The sequence below is a fragment of the Spermophilus citellus genome, assembly GCF_964194105.1.
Source record: "Spermophilus citellus genome assembly, chromosome: 5".
NCBI classification, from domain to species: Eukaryota; Metazoa; Chordata; class Mammalia; order Rodentia; family Sciuridae; genus Spermophilus; species Spermophilus citellus.
Genome location: NC_138186.1, coordinates 31,080,342 through 31,096,177, shown reverse-complemented (window position 1 = coordinate 31,096,177; position 15,836 = coordinate 31,080,342).

Here is a 15,836-nt window from a genome sequence, read left to right as displayed (position 1 = left end):
GCTACTGGAAACGAACGCTACAACATAGAAGAACGAAATTTGGTGAACCAAGTCAGCTTAGTGTACTGATCATTACCTGAAAGTATCATCCAGTTTGGGTGAAAAAATATTTGCTGAGATTTCTGGAGATTCGTAATTTTTGGACGCTTGGCAACCCGTTTCCATGAAAGTGTTTCTCCCAGTCACTGCTAAGGGCTACATCAAGAGGAAACAAAACATAGAGACAGAACGTGAAACTACTTTATTGTGTCAAGTTTCAAGAAGCTAGCACAAACCGTGTTGGATTTAGAGTTCCAAATACATCTATCAATATAGGAGAAAACAGAATGAAACCTAAAAATTCAAACTGTTACTGGAAATGAACGCTTCAACATAGAAGAACGAAGTTCCGGGAACCAAGTCGCCTTAGTGTACTGATCATTACCTGAAACTATCATCAAGTTTGGGTGAAAAAATATTTGCTGAGATTTCTGGAGATTCGTAATTTTTGGACGCTTGGCAACCCCTTTCCATGAAAGTGTTTCTCGCCAGTCACTGCTTAGGGCTACATCAAGAGGAAACAAAACATAGAGATAGAACGTGAAACTACTTTATTGTGTCAAGTTTCAAGAAGCTAGCACAAACCGTGTTGGATGTAGAGTTCCAAATACATCTATCAATATAGGAGAAAACAGAGTGAAACCTAAAAATTCAAACTGTTACTGGAAACGAACGCTACAACATAGAAGAACGAAATTTGGTGAACCAAGTCAGCTTAGTGTACTGATCATTACCTGAAAGTATCATCCAGTTTGGGTGAAAAAATATTTGCTGAGATTTCTGGAGATTCGTAATTTTTGGACGCTTGGCAACCCCTTTATATGGAAGTGTTTCTCGCCAGTCACTGCTTAGGGCTACATCAAGAGGAAACAAAACATAGAGATAGAACATGAAACTACATTATTTTGTCAAGTTTCAAGAAGCTAGCACAAACCGTGTTGTATTTAGAGTTCCAAATACTTCTATCAATATAGGAGAAAACAGAGTGAAACCGAAAAATTCAAACTGTTACTGGAAACGAACGCTTCAACATAGAAGAACGAAATTTGGTGAACCAGTGGGCTTAGTGTACTGATCATAACCTGAGAGTATCATCCAGTTTGGGTGAAAAAATATTTGCTGAGATTTCTGGAGATTCGTAATTTTTGGACGCTTGGCAACCCCTTTATATGGAAGTGTTTCTCGCCAGTCACTGCTTAGGGCTACATCAAGAGGAAACAAAACATAGAGATAGAACGTGAAACTACATTATTGTGTCAAGTTTCAAGAAGCTAGCACAAACCGTGTTGGATTTAGAGTTCCAAATACATCTATCAATATAGGAGAAAACAGAGTGAAACCTAAAAATTCAAACTGTTACTGGAAACGAACGCTTCAACATAGAAGAATTAAATTTGGGGAACCAAGTCAGCTTAGTGTACTGATCATTACCTGAAAGTATCATCCAGTTTGGGTGAAAAAATATTTGCTGAGATTTCTGGAGATTCGTAATTTTTGGACGCTTGGCAACCCGTTTCCATGAAAGTGTTTCTCCCAGTCACTGCTAAGGGCTACATCAAGAGGAAACAAAACATAGAGACAGAACGTGAAACTGCTTTATTGTGTCAAGTTTCAAGAAGCTAGCACAAACCGTGTTGGATTTAGAGTTCCAAATACATCTATCAATATAGGAGAAAACAGAATGAAACCTAAAAATTCAAACTGTTACTGGAAATGAACGCTTCAACATAGAAGAACGAAGTTTCGGGAACCAAGTCGCCTTAGTGTACTGATCATTACCTGAAACTATCATCAAGTTTGGGTGAAAAAATATTTGCTGAGATTTCTGGAGATTCGTAATTTTTGGACGCTTGGCAACCCCTTTCCATGAAAGTGTTTCTCGCCAGTCACTGCTTAGGGCTACATCAAGAGGAAACAAAACATAGAGATAGAACGTGAAACTACTTTATTGTGTCAAGTTTCAAGAAGCTAGCACAAACCGTGTTGGATTTAGAGTTCCAAATACATCTATCAATATAGGAGAAAATAGAGTGAAACCTAAAAATTCAAACTGTTACTGGAAATGAACGCTTCAAAATAGAAGGACGAAGTTGCGGGAACCAAGTCGCCTTAGTGTACTGATCATTACCTGAAAGTATCATCCAGTTTGGGTGAAAAAATATTTGCTGAGATTTCTGGAGATTCGTAATTTTTGGACGCTTGGCAACCCCTTTATATGGAAGTGTTTCTCGCCAGTCACTGCTTAGGGCTACATCAAGAGGAAACAAAACATAGAGATAGAACGTGAAACTACATTATTGTGTCAAGTTTCAAGAAGCTAGCACAAATCGTGTTGGATTTAGAGTTCCAAATACATCTATCAATATAGGAGAAAACAGAGTGAAACCTAAAAATTCAAACTGTTACTGGAAACGAACGCTACAACATAGAAGAACGAAATTTGGTGAACCAAGTCAGCTTAGTGTACTGATCATTACCTGAAAGTATCATCCAGTTTGGGTGAAAAAATATTTGCTGAGATTTCTGGAGATTCGTCATTTTTGGACGCTTGGCAACCCCTTTATATGGAAGTGTTTCTCGCCCGTCACTGCTTAGGGCTACATCAAGAGGAAACAAAACATAGAGATAGAACGTGAAACTACATTATTGTGTCAAGTTTCAAGAAGCTAGCACAAACCGTGTTGTATTTAGAGTTCCAAATACGTGTATCAATATAGGAGAAAACAGAGTGAAACCGAAAAATTCAAACTGTTACTGGAAACGAACGCTTCAACATAGAAGAACGAAATTTGGTGAACCAAGTGGGCTTAGTGTACTGATCATTACCTGAAAGTATCATCCAGTTTGGGTGACAAAATATTTGCTGAGATTTCTGGAGATTCGTAATTTTTGGACGCTTGGCAACCCGTTTCCATGAAAGTGTTTCTCGCCAGTCACTGCTAAGGGCTACATCAAGAGGAAACAAAACATAGAGACAGAACGTGAAACTACTTTATTGTGTCAAGTTTCAAGAAACTAGCACAAACCGTGTTGGATTTAGAGTTCCAAATACATCTATCAATATAGGAGAAAATAGAGTGAAACCTAAAAATTCAAACTGTTACTGGAAATGAACGCTTCAACATAGAAGGACGAAGTTGCGGGAACCAAGTCGCCTTAGTGTACTGATCATTACCTGAAAGTATCATCCAGTTTGGGTGAAAAAATATTTGCTGAGATTTCTGGAGATTCGTAATTTTTGGACGCTTGGCAACCCCTTTATATGGAAGTGTTTCTCGCCAGTCACTGCTTAGGGCTACATCAAGAGGAAACAAAACATAGAGATAGAACATGAAACTACATTATTTTGTCAAGTTTCAAGAAGCTAGCACAAACCGTGTTGTATTTAGAGTTCCAAATACTTCTATCAATATAGGAGAAAACAGAGTGAAACCGAAAAATTCAAACTGTTACTGGAAACGAACGCTTCAACATAGAAGAACGAAATTTGGTGAACCAGTGGGCTTAGTGTACTGATCATAACCTGAGAGTATCATCCAGTTTGGGTGAAAAAATATTTGCTGAGATTTCTGGAGATTCGTAATTTTTGGACGCTTGGCAACCCCTTTATATGGAAGTGTTTCTCGCCAGTCACTGCTTAGGGCTACATCAAGAGGAAACAAAACATAGAGATAGAACGTGAAACTACATTATTGTGTCAAGTTTCAAGAAGCTAGCACAAACCGTGTTGGATTTAGAGTTCCAAATACATCTATCAATATAGGAGAAAACAGAGTGAAACCTAAAAATTCAAACTGTTACTGGAAACGAACGCTTCAACATAGAAGAATTAAATTTGGGGAACCAAGTCAGCTTAGTGTACTGATCATTACCTGAAAGTATCATCCAGTTTGGGTGAAAAAATATTTGCTGAGATTTCTGGAGATTCGTAATTTTTGGACGCTTGGCAACCCGTTTCCATGAAAGTGTTTCTCCCAGTCACTGCTAAGGGCTACATCAAGAGGAAACAAAACATAGAGACAGAACGTGAAACTACTTTATTGTGTCAAGTTTCAAGAAGCTAGCACAAACCGTGTTGGATTTAGAGTTCCAAATACATCTATCAATATAGGAGAAAACAGAATGAAACCTAAAAATTCAAACTGTTACTGGAAATGAACGCTTCAACATAGAAGAACGAAGTTTCGGGAACCAAGTCGCCTTAGTGTACTGATCATTACCTGAAACTATCATCAAGTTTGGGTGAAAAAATATTTGCTGAGATTTCTGGAGATTCGTAATTTTTGGACGCTTGGCAACCCCTTTCCATGAAAGTGTTTCTCGCCAGTCACTGCTTAGGGCTACATCAAGAGGAAACAAAACATAGAGATAGAACGTGAAACTACTTTATTGTGTCAAGTTTCAAGAAGCTAGCACAAACCGTGTTGGATTTAGAGTTCCAAATACATCTATCAATATAGGAGAAAAAGTGTGAAACCTAAAAATTCAACCTGTTACTGGAAACGAACGCTTCAACATAGAAGAATGAAATTTGGGGAACCAAGTCGCCTTAGTGTACTGATCATTACCTGAAAGTATCATCCAGTTTGGGTGAAAAAATATTTGCTGAGATTTCTGGAGATTCGTAATTTTTGGACGCTTGGCAACCCCTTTATATGGAAGTGTTTCTCGCCAGTCACTGCTTAGGGCTACATCAAGAGGAAACAAAACATAGAGATAGAACGTGAAACTACATTATTGTGTCAAGTTTCAAGAAGCTAGCACAAACCGTGTTGGATTTAGAGTTCCAAATACATCTATCAATATAGGAGAAAACAGAGTGAAACCTAAAAATTCAAACTGTTACTGGAAACGAACGCTACAACATAGAAGAACGAAATTTGGTGAACCAAGTCAGCTTAGTGTACTGATCATTACCTGAAAGTATCATCCAGTTTGGGTGAAAAAATATTTGCTGAGATTTCTGGAGATTCGTCATTTTTGGACGCTTAGCAACCCCTTTATATGGAAGTGTTTCTCGCCAGTCACTGCTTAGGGCTACATCAAGAGGAAACAAAACATAGAGATAGAACGTGAAACTACATTATTGTGTCAAGTTTCAAGAAGCTAGCACAAACCGTGTTGTATTTAGAGTTCCAAATACGTGTATCAATATAGGAGAAAACAGAGTGAAACCAAAAAATTCAAACTGTTACTGGAAACGAACGCTTCAACATAGAAGAATTAAATTTGGGGAACCAAGTCAGCTTAGTGTACTGATCATTACCTGAAAGTATCATCCAGTTTGGGTGAAAAAATATTTGCTGAGATTTCTGGAGATTCGTAATTTTTGGACGCTTGGCAACCCCTTTATATGGAAGTGTTTCTCGCCAGTCACTGCTTAGGGCTACATCAAGAGGAAACAAAACATAGAGATAGAACGTGAAACTACTTTATTGTGTCAAGTTTCAAGAAGCTAGCACAAACCGTGTTGGATTTAGAGTTCCAAATACATCTATCAATATAGGAGAAAACAGAGTGAAACCGAAAAATTAAAACTGTTACTGGAAACGAACGCTACAACATAGAAGAACGAAATTTGGTGAACCAAGTCAGCTTAGTGTACTGATCATTACCTGAAAGTATCATCCAGTTTGGGTGAAAAAATATTTGCTGAGATTTCTGGAGATTCGTAATTTTTGGACGCTTGGCAACCCCTTTATATGGAAGTGTTTCTCGCCAGTCACTGCTTAGGGCTACATCAAGAGGAAACAAAACATAGAGATAGAACGTGAAACTACATTATTGTGTCAAGTTTCAAGAAGCTAGCACAAATCGTGTTGGATTTAGAGTTCCAAATACATCTATCAATATAGGAGAAAACAGAGTGAAACCTAAAAATTCAAACTGTTACTGGAAACGAACGCTACAACATAGAAGAACGAAATTTGGTGAACCAAGTCAGCTTAGTGTACTGATCATTACCTGAAAGTATCATCCAGTTTGGGTGAAAAAATATTTGCTGAGATTTCTGGAGATTCGTCATTTTTGGACGCTTGGCAACCCCTTTATATGGAAGTGTTTCTCGCCCGTCACTGCTTAGGTCTACATCAAGAGGAAACAAAACATAGAGATAGAACGTGAAACTACATTATTGTGTCAAGTTTCAAGAAGCTAGCACAAACCGTGTTGTATTTAGAGTTCCAAATACGTGTATCAATATAGGAGAAAACAGAGTGAAACCGAAAAATTCAAACTGTTACTGGAAACGAACGCTTCAACATAGAAGAACGAAATTTGGTGAACCAAGTGGGCTTAGTGTACTGATCATTACCTGAAAGTATCATCCAGTTTGGGTGACAAAATATTTGCTGAGATTTCTGGAGATTCGTAATTTTTGGACGCTTGGCAACCCGTTTCCATGAAAGTGTTTCTCGCCATTCACTGCTAAGGGCTACATCAAGAGGAAACAAAACATAGAGACAGAACGTGAAACTACTTTATTGTGTCAAGTTTCAAGAAACTAGCACAAACCGTGTTGGATTTAGAGTTCCAAATACATCTATCAATATAGGAGAAAATAGAGTGAAACCTAAAAATTCAAACTGTTACTGGAAATGAACGCTTCAACATAGAAGGACGAAGTTGCGGGAACCAAGTCGCCTTAGTGTACTGATCATTACCTGAAAGTATCATCCAGTTTGGGTGAAAAAATATTTGCTGAGATTTCTGGAGATTCGTAATTTTTGGACGCTTGGCAACCCCTTTATATGGAAGTGTTTCTCGCCAGTCACTGCTTAGGGCTACATCAAGAGGAAACAAAACATAGAGATAGAACATGAAACTACATTATTTTGTCAAGTTTCAAGAAGCTAGCACAAACCGTGTTGTATTTAGAGTTCCAAATACTTCTATCAATATAGGAGAAAACAGAGTGAAACCAAAAAATTCAAACTGTTACTGGAAACGAACGCTTCAACATAGAAGAACGAAATTTGGTGAACCAGTGGGCTTAGTGTACTGATCATAACCTGAGAGTATCATCCAGTTTGGGTGAAAAAATATTTGCTGAGATTTCTGGAGATTCGTAATTTTTGGACGCTTGGCAACCCCTTTATATGGAAGTGTTTCTCGCCAGTCCCTGCTTAGGGCTACATCAAGAGGAAACAAAACTTAGAGATAGAACGTGAAACTACATTATTGTGTCAAGTTTCAAGAAGCTAGCACAAACCGTGTTGGATTTAGAGTTCCAAATACATCTATCAATATAGGAGAAAACAGAGTGAAACCTAAAAATTCAAACTGTTACTGGAAACGAATGCTTCAACATAGAAGAATTAAATTTGGGGAACCAAGTCAGCTTAGTGTACTGATCATTACCTGAAAGTATCATCCAGTTTGGGTGAAAAAATATTTGCTGAGATTTCTGGAGATTCGTAATTTTTGGACGCTTGGCAACCCGTTTCCATGAAAGTGTTTCTCCCAGTCACTGCTAAGGGCTACATCAAGAGGAAACAAAACATAGAGACAGAACGTGAAACTACTTTATTGTGTCAAGTTTCAAGAAGCTAGCACAAACCGTGTTGGATTTAGAGTTCCAAATACATCTATCAATATAGGAGAAAACAGAATGAAACCTAAAAATTCAAACTGTTACTGGAAATGAACGCTTCAACATAGAAGAACGAAGTTTCGGGAACCAAGTCGCCTTAGTGTACTGATCATTACCTGAAACTATCATCAAGTTTGGGTGAAAAAATATTTGCTGAGATTTCTGGAGATTCGTAATTTTTGGACGCTTGGCAACCCCTTTATATGGAAGTGTTTCTCGCCAGTCACTGCTTAGGGCTACATCAAGAGGAAACAAAACATAGAGATAGAACGTGAAACTACTTTATTGTGTCAAGTTTCAAGAAGCTAGCACAAACCGTGTTGGATTTAGAGTTCCAAATACATCTATCAATATAGGAGAAAAAGTGTGAAACCTAAAAATTCAAACTGTTACTGGAAACGAACGCTTCAACATAGAAGAATGAAATTTGGGGAACCAAGTCGCCTTAGTGTACTGATCATTACCTGAAAGTATCATCCAGTTTGGGTGAAAAAATATTTGCTGAGATTTCTGGAGATTCGTAATTTTTGGACGCTTGGCAACCCCTTTATATGGAAGTGTTTCTCGCCAGTCACTGCTTAGGGCTACATCAAGAGGAAACAAAACATAGAGATAGAACGTGAAACTACATTATTGTGTCAAGTTTCAAGAAGCTAGCACAAACCGTGTTGGATTTAGAGTTCCAAATACATCTATCAATATAGGAGAAAACAGAGTGAAACCTAAAAATTCAAACTGTTACTGGAAACGAACGCTACAACATAGAAGAACGAAATTTGGTGAACCAAGTCAGCTTAGTGTACTGATCATTACCTGAAAGTATCATCCAGTTTGGGTGAAAAAATATTTGCTGAGATTTCTGGAGATTCGTCATTTTTGGACGCTTCGCAACCCCTTTATATGGAAGGGTTTCTCGCCAGTCACTGCTTAGGGCTACATCAAGAGGAAACAAAACATAGAGATAGAACGTGAAACTACATTATTGTGTCAAGTTTCAAGAAGCTAGCACAAACCGTGTTGTATTTAGAGTTTCAAATACATCTATCAATATAGGAGAAAACAGAGTGAAACCGAAAAATTCAAACTGTTACTGGAAACGAACGCTTCAACATAGAAGAACGAAATTTGGTGAACCAAGTCAGCTTAGTGTACTGATCATTACCTGAAAGTATCATCCAGTTTGGGTGAAAAAATATTTGCTGAGATTTCTGGAGATTCGTAATTTTTGGACGCTTGGCAACCCCTTTATATGGAAGTGTTTCTCGCCAGTCACTGCTTAGGGCTACATCAAGAGGAAACAAAACATAGAGATAGAACATGAAACTACATTATTTTGTCAAGTTTCAAGAAGCTAGCACAAACCGTGTTGTATTTAGAGTTCCAAATACTTCTATCAATATAGGAGAAAACAGAGTGAAACCGAAAAATTAAAACTGTTACTGGAAACGAACGCTTCAACATAGAAGAACGAAATTTGGTGAACCAGTGGGCTTAGTGTACTGATCATAACCTGAGAGTATCATCCAGTTTGGGTGAAAAAATATTTGCTGAGATTTCTGGAGATTCGTAATTTTTGGACGCTTGGCAACCCCTTTATATGGAAGTGTTTCTCGCCAGTCACTGCTTAGGGCTACATCAAGAGGAAACAAAACATAGAGATAGAACGTGAAACTGCATTATTGTGTCAAGTTTCAAGAAGCTAGCACAAACCGTGTTGGATTTAGAGTTCCAAATACATCTATCAATATAGGAGAAAACAGAGTGAAACCTAAAAATTCAAACTGTTACTGGAAACGAACGCTTCAACATAGAAGAATTAAATTTGGGGAACCAAGTCAGCTTAGTGTACTGATCATTACCTGAAAGTATCATCCAGTTTGGGTGAAAAAATATTTGCTGAGATTTCTGGAGATTCGTAATTTTTGGACGCTTGGCAACCCGTTTCCATGAAAGTGTTTCTCCCAGTCACTGCTAAGGGCTACATCAAGAGGAAACAAAACATAGAGACAGAACGTGAAACTACTTTATTGTGTCAAGTTTCAAGAAGCTAGCACAAACCGTGTTGGATTTAGAGTTCCAAATACATCTATCAATATAGGAGAAAACAGAATGAAACCTAAAAATTCAAACTGTTACTGGAAATGAACGCTTCAACATAGAAGAACGAAGTTTCGGGAACCAAGTCGCCTTAGTGTACTGATCATTACCTGAAACTATCATCAAGTTTGGGTGAAAAAATATTTGCTGAGATTTCTGGAGATTCGTAATTTTTGGACGCTTGGCAACCCCTTTCCATGAAAGTGTTTCTCGCCAGTCACTGCTTAGGGCTACATCAAGAGGAAACAAAACATAGAGATAGAACGTGAAACTACTTTATTGTGTCAAGTTTCAAGAAGCTAGCACAAACCGTGTTGGATTTAGAGTTCCAAATACATCTATCAATATAGGAGAAAATAGAGTGAAACCTAAAAATTCAAACTGTTACTGGAAATGAACGCTTCAAAATAGAAGGACGAAGTTGCGGGAACCAAGTCGCCTTAGTGTACTGATCATTACCTGAAAGTATCATCCAGTTTGGGTGAAAAAATATTTGCTGAGATTTCTGGAGATTCGTCATTTTTGGACGCTTGGCAACCCCTTTATATGGAAGTGTTTCTCGCCAGTCACTGCTTAGGGCTACATCAAGAGGAAACAAAACATAGAGATAGAACGTGAAACTACATTATTGTGTCAAGTTTCAAGAAGCTAGCACAAATCGTGTTGGATTTAGAGTTCCAAATACATCTATCAATATAGGAGAAAACAGAGTGAAACCTAAAAATTCAAACTGTTACTGGAAACGAACGCTACAACATAGAAGAACGAAATTTGGTGAACCAAGTCAGCTTAGTGTACTGATCATTACCTGAAAGTATCATCCAGTTTGGGTGAAAAAATATTTGCTGAGATTTCTGGAGATTCGTCATTTTTGGACGCTTGGCAACCCCTTTATATGGAAGTGTTTCTCGCCAGTCACTGCTTAGGGCTACATCAAGAGGAAACAAAACATAGAGATAGAACGTGAAACTACATTATTGCGTCAAGTTTCAAGAAGCTAGCACAAACCGTGTTGTATTTAGAGTTCCAAATACGTGTATCAATATAGGAGAAAACAGAGTGAAACCGAAAAATTCAAACTGTTACTGGAAACGAACGCTTCAACATAGAAGAACGAAATTTGGTGAACCAAGTGGGCTTAGTGTACTGATCATTACCTGAAAGTATCATCCAGTTTGGGTGACAAAATATTTGCTGAGATTTCTGGAGATTCGTAATTTTTGGACGCTTGGCAACCCGTTTCCATGAAAGTGTTTCTCGCCAGTCACTGCTAAGGGCTACATCAAGAGGAAACAAAACATAGAGACAGAACGTGAAACTACTTTATTGTGTCAAGTTTCAAGAAACTAGCACAAACCGTGTTGGATTTAGAGTTCCAAATACATCTATCAATATAGGAGAAAATAGAGTGAAACCTAAAAATTCAAACTGTTACTGGAAATGAACGCTTCAACATAGAAGGACGAAGTTGCGGGAACCAAGTCGCCTTAGTGTACTGATCATTACCTGAAAGTATCATCCAGTTTGGGTGAAAAAATATTTGCTGAGATTTCTGGAGATTCGTAATTTTTGGACGCTTGGCAACCCCTTTATATGGAAGTGTTCCTCGCCAGTCACTGCTTAGGGCTACATCAAGAGGAAACAAAACATAGAGATAGAACATGAAACTACATTATTTTGTCAAGTTTCAAGAAGCTAGCACAAACCGTGTTGTATTTAGAGTTCCAAATACTTCTATCAATATAGGAGAAAACAGAGTGAAACCAAAAAATTCAAACTGTTACTGGAAACGAACGCTTCAACATAGAAGAACGAAATTTGGTGAACCAGTGGGCTTAGTGTACTGATCATAACCTGAGAGTATCATCCAGTTTGGGTGAAAAAATATTTGCTGAGATTTCTGGAGATTCGTAATTTTTGGACGCTTGGCAACCCCTTTATATGGAAGTGTTTCTCGCCAGTCACTGCTTAGGGCTACATCAAGAGGAAACAAAACATAGAGATAGAACGTGAAACTACATTATTGTGTCAAGTTTCAAGAAGCTAGCACAAACCGTGTTGGATTTAGAGTTCCAAATACATCTATCAATATAGGAGAAAACAGAGTGAAACCTAAAAATTCAAACTGTTACTGGAAACGAACGCTTCAACATAGAAGAATTAAATTTGGGGAACCAAGTCAGCTTAGTGTACTGATCATTACCTGAAAGTATCATCCAGTTTGGGTGAAAAAATATTTGCTGAGATTTCGGGAGATTCGTAATTTTTGGACGCTTGGCAACCCGTTTCCATGAAAGTGTTTCTCCCAGTCACTGCTAAGGGCTACATCAAGAGGAAACAAAACATAGAGACAGAACGTGAAACTACTTTATTGTGTCAAGTTTCAAGAAGCTAGCACAAACCGTGTTGGATTTAGAGTTCCAAATACATCTATCAATATAGGAGAAAACAGAATGAAACCTAAAAATTCAAACTGTTACTGGAAATGAACGCTTCAACATAGAAGAACGAAGTTTCGGGAACCAAGTCGCCTTAGTGTACTGATCATTACCTGAAACTATCATCAAGTTTGGGTGAAAAAATATTTGCTGAGATTTCTGGAGATTCGTAATTTTTGGACGCTTGGCAACCCCTTTCCATGAAAGTGTTTCTCGCCAGTCACTGCTTAGGGCTACATCAAGAGGAAACAAAACATAGAGACAGAACGTGAAACTACTTTATTGTGTCAAGTTTCAAGAAGCTAGCACAAACCGTGTTGGATTTAGAGTTCCAAATACATCTATCAATATAGGAGAAAAAGTGTGAAACCTAAAAATTCAAACTGTTACTGGAAACGAACGCTTCAACATAGAAGAATGAAATTTGGGGAACCAAGTCGCCTTAGTGTACTGATCATTACCTGAAAGTATCATCCAGTTTGGGTGAAAAAATATTTGCTGAGATTTCTGGAGATTCGTAATTTTTGGACGCTTGGCAACCCCTTTATATGGAAGTGTTTCTCGCCAGTCACTGCTTAGGGCTACATCAAGAGGAAACAAAACATAGAGATAGAACGTGAAACTACTTTATTGTGTCAAGTTTCAAGAAGCTAGCACAAACCGTGTTGGAATTAGAGTTCCAAATACATCTATCAATATAGGAGAAAATAGAGTGAAACCTAAAAATTCAAACTGTTACTGGAAATGAACGCTTCAAAATAGAAGGACGAAGTTGCGGGAACCAAGTCGCCTTAGTGTACTGATCATTACCTGAAAGTATCATCCAGTTTGGGTGAAAAAATATTTGCTGAGATTTCTGGAGATTCGTAATTTTTGGACGCTTGGCAACCCCTTTATATGGAAGTGTTTCTCGCCAGTCACTGCTTAGGGCTACATCAAGAGGAAACAAAACATAGAGATAGAACGTGAAACTACATTATTGTGTCAAGTTTCAAGAAGCTAGCACAAACCGTGTTGGATTTAGAGTTCCAAATACATTTATCAATATAGGAGAAAACAGAGTGAAACCTAAAAATTCAAACTGTTACTGGAAACGAACGCTACAACATAGAAGAACGAAATTTGGTGAACCAAGTCAGCTTAGTGTACTGATCATTACCTGAAAGTATCATCCAGTTTGGGTGAAAAAATATTTGCTGAGATTTCTGGAGATTCGTCATTTTTGGACGCTTGGCAACCCCTTTATATGGAAGTGTTTCTCGCCAGTCACTGCTAAGGGCTACATCAAGAGGAAACAAAACATAGAGACAGAACGTGAAACTACTTTATTGCGTCAAGTTTCAAGAAGCTAGCACAAACCGTGTTGTATTTAGAGTTCCAAATACGTGTATCAATATAGGAGAAAACAGAGTGAAACCGAAAAATTCAAACTGTTACTGGAAACGAACGCTTCAACATAGAAGAACGAAATTTGGTGAACCAAGTGGGCTTAGTGTACTGATCATTACCTGAAAGTATCATCCAGTTTGGGTGACAAAATATTTGCTGAGATTTCTGGAGATTCGTAATTTTTGGACGCTTGGCAACCCGTTTCCATGAAAGTGTTTCTCGCCAGTCACTGCTAAGGGCTACATCAAGAGGAAACAAAACATAGAGACAGAACGTGAAACTACTTTATTGTGTCAAGTTTCAAGAAACTAGCACAAACCGTGTTGGATTTAGAGTTCCAAATACATCTATCAATATAGGAGAAAATAGAGTGAAACCTAAAAATTCAAACTGTTACTGGAAATGAACGCTTCAACATAGAAGGACGAAGTTGCGGGAACCAAGTCGCCTTAGTGTACTGATCATTACCTGAAAGTATCATCCAGTTTGGGTGAAAAAATATTTGCTGAGATTTCTGGAGATTCGTAATTTTTAGACGCTTGGCAACCCCTTTATATGGAAGTGTTTCTCGCCAGTCACTGCTTAGGGCTACATCAAGAGGAAACAAAACATAGAGATAGAACATGAAACTACATTATTTTGTCAAGTTTCAAGAAGCTAGCACAAACCGTGTTGGATTTAGAGTTCCAAATACTTCTATCAATATAGGAGAAAACAGAGTGAAACCAAAAAATTCAAACTGTTACTGGAAACGAACGCTTCAACATAGAAGAACGAAATTTGGTGAACCAGTGGGCTTAGTGTACTGATCATAACCTGAGAGTATCATCCAGTTTGGGTGAAAAAATATTTGCTGAGATTTCTGGAGATTCGTAATTTTTGGACGCTTGGCAACCCCTTTATATGGAAGTGTTTCTCGCCAGTCACTGCTTAGGGCTACATCAAGAGGAAACAAAACATAGAGATAGAACGTGAAACTACATTATTGTGTCAAGTTTCAAGAAGCTAGCACAAACCGTGTTGGATTTAGAGTTCCAAATACATCTATCAATATAGGAGAAAACAGAGTGAAACCTAAAAATTCAAACTGTTACTGGAAACGAACGCTTCAACATAGAAGAATTAAATTTGGGGAACCAAGTCAGCTTAGTGTACTGATCATTACCTGAAAGTATCATCCAGTTTGGGTGAAAAAATATTTGCTGAGATTTCTGGAGATTCGTAATTTTTGGACGCTTGGCAACCCGTTTCCATGAAAGTGTTTCTCCCAGTCACTGCTAAGGGCTACATCAAGAGGAAACAAAACATAGAGACAGAACGTGAAACTACTTTATTGTGTCAAGTTTCAAGAAGCTAGCACAAACCGTGTTGGATTTAGAGTTCCAAATACATCTATCAATATAGGAGAAAACAGAATGAAACCTAAAAATTCAAACTGTTACTGGAAATGAACGCTTCAACATAGAAGAACGAAGTTTCGGGAACCAAGTCGCCTTAGTGTACTGATCATTACCTGAAACTATCATCAAGTTTGGGTGAAAAAATATTTGCTGAGATTTCTGGAGATTCGTAATTTTTGGACGCTTGGCAACCCCTTTCCATGAAAGTGTTTCTCGCCAGTCACTGCTTAGGGCTACATCAAGAGGAAACAAAACATAGAGATAGAACGTGAAACTACTTTATTGTGTCAAGTTTCAAGAAGCTAGCACAAACCGTGTTGGATTTAGAGTTCCAAATACATCTATCAATATAGGAGAAAAAGTGTGAAACCTAAAAATTCAAACTGTTACTGGAAACGAACGCTTCAAAATAGAAGGACGAAGTTGCGGGAACCAAGTCGCCTTAGTGTACTGATCATTACCTGAAAGTATCATCCAGTTTGGGTGAAAAAATATTTGCTGAGATTTCTGGAGATTCGTAATTTTTGGACGCTTGGCAACCCCTTTATATGGAAGTGTTTCTCGCCAGCCACTGCTTAGGGCTACATCAAGAGGAAACAAAACATAGAGATAGAACATGGAACTACTTTATTGTGTCAAGCTTCAAGAATCTAGCACAAACCGTGTTGGATTTAGAGTTCCAAATACATCTATCAATATAGGAGAAAACAGAGTGAAACCTAAAAATTCAAACTGTTACTGGAAACGAACGCTTCAACATAGAAGAATGAAATTTGGGGAACCAAGTCAGCTTAGTGTACTGATCATTACCTGAAAGTATCATCCAGTTTGGGTGAAAAAATATTTGCTGAGATTTCTGGAGATTCGTAATTTTTGGACGCT